This window comes from Anopheles nili, chromosome 2 (assembly GCF_943737925.1).
Source record: "Anopheles nili chromosome 2, idAnoNiliSN_F5_01, whole genome shotgun sequence".
In the NCBI taxonomy this organism is placed as follows: Eukaryota; Metazoa; Arthropoda; class Insecta; order Diptera; family Culicidae; genus Anopheles; species Anopheles nili.
Genome location: NC_071291.1, coordinates 192,501 through 197,947, shown reverse-complemented (window position 1 = coordinate 197,947; position 5,447 = coordinate 192,501).

Genomic DNA, 5,447 nt, shown 5'->3' with positions numbered 1-5,447 from the left:
GAAGAACGCAGCTGTGTTGGTGCTCTGGGATGCGATATGCGACCGGGATATTTTTCCTACACAACTCCCTTACGCCGGTTATGTTTTTGTACTGGAAAATGCCATTCGGTCAGAGCTCAGGCGATAGAGTACGACAAACCTAGCCATTGCTTCGTCAGCACGAACGGGAGAGCTGCTACTTCCTGCCGCCCAGGATAAGAAGCTTTTGGATTACTATATTTAAAGTGCCTCTCGACCCACACAACCACAGTACATGGTTTGAATTGACTCGACACCAGGATTGGTGACATATCGAATACGCTGTCTCGAAACCCATCGACCCGAGGCAGCGACAAAGCCAAGGTAAACCCGAATGGCGAGTGCTTGTGAAAACCGAGACGTAATCATTCCTTACCGTCTCGCACTCGCAGATTCACTGTCTCGCTCGCGCAAGGATATATTTTCAGGTTTGTCGCATGCTGCTCACCATCTATTTACCCGATGACAAAGTGACGACTTTTTTCCTACTCCTTCAACTGACCGACCGCCTTTTCACATGGCACACGCGCCAACACACACATGCATCGTGCCGCGCTTATATATAATTACGAGACCAAGCTTTGACGACACGATCCGATGTGACAATCGTCCAGTAGGAAGAAGCCAAGCGTAACCGACCAATCAGAACGATCCGTTGATCGGTGTCCGGCCAACGGGTGCTATGCTGATGTCGCGCACATTTCTCGTTTGCTGCCGCCTATAAACCACGTGCTCTTTTCGTTGGCATCCGAGAAGGATATTTCCAGAATAATTTTGCAGATTACCGAAACTGCAACACAATATTAATATTATTTTAAGAGCCACTGATAAACAATTCTTTATTCGTGCAGGTTTTTTAAATTTGATTTTCTTATCAATAATACTCAGTTCGATTTAGCTAAATACGTTTTAATCACAATACATGAATACCTTGTTCTTATAATTCGTTATTCATAATATTCAAATTTTTTATCTCATCATACATGTACTTCTGAGCTGTTTCTACAATAAAATTTCTTTTTTTATATCCCTATAACATATTTATAATATATCATGTTATAATTGTTTTTGCTTTTCGTTTTGCATTGTAAAATAGTCATATTTCTCATATAGAGTATTGTTTTTCCTTACTTCCTTATTCATTTATTCAAGCTATCGTGTTATATTATGCTACAATTACACTAGAAAATATAACCTTTTAAGCTCCCATGCACTTGAATCCTATTGACAAACATAAATATATCTTCATCGTTTTTGCAGATTTGTTTTGAAAATTGCATGTGGCGTGTTGCTCCCACGAAACCCAGGTGTAAGCAGTTTATCGAATACAGGCATAGTCATCAGCTAAACTGGTTCTCGAAATAAGGGGAAATGATGCTTCAATGCATTATTTATAGATGTGTGAGTGTTTTCGAAGCGGAACAAAATTCAGTGAAAATGCGTGCAAGTACTAGTTGTCTCATTTTAACAGCATTATCGTGCTTTGTTTCTTCTTGTTGATTTTTATTATAACTTAAGTAAGCTCGTCCTTATCAGCATTTAAATATAAATGTTCATGTTAGGACATTTCCATTTTTTTCAAGAAATAAATCTAAAATTAATTTGAAATAACTGTGCTATTCGTAATTCCCGTGTTTTATTAAGTAACACGATTTTTTGGTCATATAGATACAGAAACTAGCTAAAATTTTTAAGTTTGCAGTTTGTATGCATGTAATCCTTCGTAATATTTTGTAACTGATGTATTAATAAAGTTATCTCATGTATGCCAACATTTTATATTAGGTGATATAAGAAAAGTTTTATAGAGTTCCTTCCAATTAAAGCTCTGTTTTCGAGTAGATGTTCTAGTTCTAGAAAACCTTGAAGTTGAAAACACTGGGAAAACAAAACGTGCTGCATGGTTTTCATTTAAAATCAATGGTCGCTGGTGATGCTTGCTCACCTGGCACCTGAAACGATTCTTAGCCAAGTTACACATAAGCACGCCACGATGATGCACCTCAAGTGGAGGGGATGTTACCATAGTAGTGTGCGTGAATTAGACCCGAAGACGGCGAGCGTTGCAAGCCTTGCGAGAAAGAGCGAACGCATAGACGCCATTTCGTTCTGGCTAACAAGTCTCGCGGTTTAGCGGCTCGTATTTCCGAAGCCAAGCCCTCCAATACGCACAAAATTGTTCACATCCCGCATTTCCCTTGAAAACGTCAAGCGAGTGAGACTGTCGGTCGGACTCGCTTCTCCTGTTTCACACGTTGCGCTCTGCGATGCGGTGTTAACAGGCTGCTAACAGACTGCATCATTAGCTTCGTTCTTTCTTCAGTACTGACACCAGGAGTTGCTGTAGTGCAGGATCACCGGTTCGATATTTAGTGAAACAAGTGTATGGCAACCAAATTTAATGGGAAGATACTCATTATATTGTACGCAAAAAGGAAATCTGTGAGTGCGTGTGATTGTTGTAGCAGCATTCTATAAATTCCTAGTTGCTTCCTGCATATATTAGAAAATTTGAACGTGTTCTTAAACTTTGAAAGAATATCAAGTGAACTACTTCCCTTGCGTTTGTACAATTTTAACTAAACCATCAACGTGTATCCTCGTGGTGTTTTTCGTTCGTTCGTGAAAAATTCTTGAAATGAAAAGGTGAAAAAAAAAATAATTCATGGTTGAAGTGCTCTAAATCAAATCATTATTCAGATTATTCATTTACTGAAAAACTGGTGTAGAATTTAATTATACATAAAGGAAATGCAGTTTAGTGCTAAACAGGCTGTAGTATAACAAACTGTAGCATCTGGAACAGTTTGTATGTAGTGGGTTGAATCAGATATTTCCGAAAAAAGCAGTTTCCTATGATCCTATTGAAAATGTAATAGGCGTGTGTAACAATGGTGTGTAAAGTAAGATGTCAAAAAACAGAGCACAATTTTTTTCGAATCTAGTTTTTCGTTTTTATTTAGTGCGGTGTTGTATTTTATATGAAGCTACAAGTGACCGTACTTGCATTGCGTAAACCAATAAAAAGCGAGAACAGGTAGAACACGACTGAAAAATTCATCCCACCTATAATACAGTGTACAGTAGATCAACCTCACCGCTCTCCGGATTTCTCACCACTGAAAGGTAAGAAATGAGAAATGGAAACATCTGAATGTCCTCTAACGTTCAACCGATAGACGTGGCATGTTGGTGATAGGAGTGTGATATGGTTTGAGCCGTTTGTAATGGACAAGAGAAATAGCATTACAGAGACCACATGAAGAGATTGTACGTTCTTACTGACATTTGCAGCGATTCTTGATTGACGTATCGCAAAGCAAATGCATTTTTCTGCGACTTTAGAGCGCATCATGAGGGCGTAGATCAAGTCGGCGACCATGCTACTGATAGTGTGTCATCGAGTTCGACCAGAGGGCATCGTAGAAGGGGGCATGACTTGGAGCACCCAGTGAAAGAAAAGAACAAGTTTTTCATCATTTTTAGGTAACCATGTTTCTTATGTATACTTCTTCTTTAAGATCCGTATCCGAGTTTCTTGATTCACGGAATAATTGAGCTATAGACGAATTTGTATCGAATAGTGGAAGAATTCGGTTTCAAAGCTGTATATAGCTTACTAAAACACTTTACCAACGTTAATGAAACTCCGTGAAAAACTACGGGATCATCTCCAGGTTCTGGATGAAATGGCAACATTAAGAGATTGTTTTTGCAATCTTTGCAGTTCACATGCTCAGCAACTCACATCAATTCCGTTCAACGATAAGCGCCAGTCGTGGTCACTAAAACACCGACTTAAGTCTTATCGAAGAGGGTACGCCGCGTGCTAGTTGTACAAAAAAATATCAACATTGACTGCGACACTGACATGCTGTCAAACGGCGGCACCGCCATTGCCGGCGGCATGAAGCCAGTGACCGCATCTTCGTCATCATAGCCGTCTTCTTTGTTGTGATCATTTATAAGCCCATGATTGGGTCTTATCGCTTGAAGAGTGTCAAAAGTGATCAACCGTACAAGCGCTTGTAGACAACGCCACCGAGATTCTCTGGTGTCACTGCACAACAAGTTGTCACAGCGCGATTGACCGTGTAGCGAATGAAACGAACAAAAAGTTTGCACTTGGTAAAGCTGCACATGCTTTGACCTCACGCTAGCTTGGACAATTGTGGTTTACAGTCAAAAATTCGATTTGTGTTAAGGATACTATAGTTATTTGATGAACTTATCGAATAACACTGCAAGATTTTCATGAACGCATTTGACCTTTTTAAGAGCAACATCCCGACATGCTGAGAAGGTAAATGTTCTGACAGGGAATCATAGCACCAAAATGTGATAAACAGTGCACATACCAAATGTGAAGAGACTAGATACTGAAATAACTTCTGCCAATAGCAGATGAAGGAAAATCAATTTCCGCGAGAAGACTTCTATGTGGTGAGACGAGATAGTGCTTTCCAGATGACGCAACATTATTTTCATTTGTCACCAAAATGTAGATTCTTGTGAGTTGGAGTTGTTTACTCGTACGCGTTTTCTTCCGTTCCATCGGTCGTAAAATGAAGCGGCAAAAAGAGTTTCAGACCTGAGTCGCTAAAAGGCCTTAAGGTATAGTGTCAACGCAATACTTGCCCAGCAACTCATCCACGGCTGAACCATCTCAGTCTCGGGTTGATTTGTTATTGTTATTGCACGTTGATTTGTTATGGTTAGCGTCAAACGGAATGAATCGGCTACGGTTCAATCAGATTTAGGAATGACGAACAACACCAGCACAGGCATATTGACGGCGAGTAGGGGATGCAGAAGAAGTAATGACTGATGGAACACAGAGCCATAAGAAGAGGAACAGGCGGACGGACGCACCAAAATGTCACATGTTTAAATCGTGAACAATCACCCCGTGATTTAGATGAAATTTTTAGTTGATACAGAAATTTTTAGGCTCATTATATCAATGATGGTTGTCATACCGGTATAAACCAAGACACAAATCTGTTTTATTCAAGACCAGCTGCCTTAAGTTTCAATGAAAATATGACGAATAATAAATAATTCGAACCGAAATAGAAAAATGATTTATGCTTAATGAATAATATTTTGACTTGGTTTTAAGACGATCTGATTAAGGAAGACTTGGTTTCATGGCGAGTATTTTATTCTACCTTGAAGTTTTATAGAAAAAAATATAAAGTGATAAAAAAAATATATAACTTTTAGTTAAGTTAAATGTAACTAATAGATTATGCCAAGTATTATTTTCACTGGAAATGTGTGTGAAAATGTCTCCGTTTTCGCTAAGCTTTGTTACAGCGTGTCACGACGACCGAAACGCCGAGACGATGACGAGAACGGTGATGGTCCAAAGGGTTATTAATATTTTATTGAACAACTGCCGGCATGTGTTCGTTAGGATGATGGAG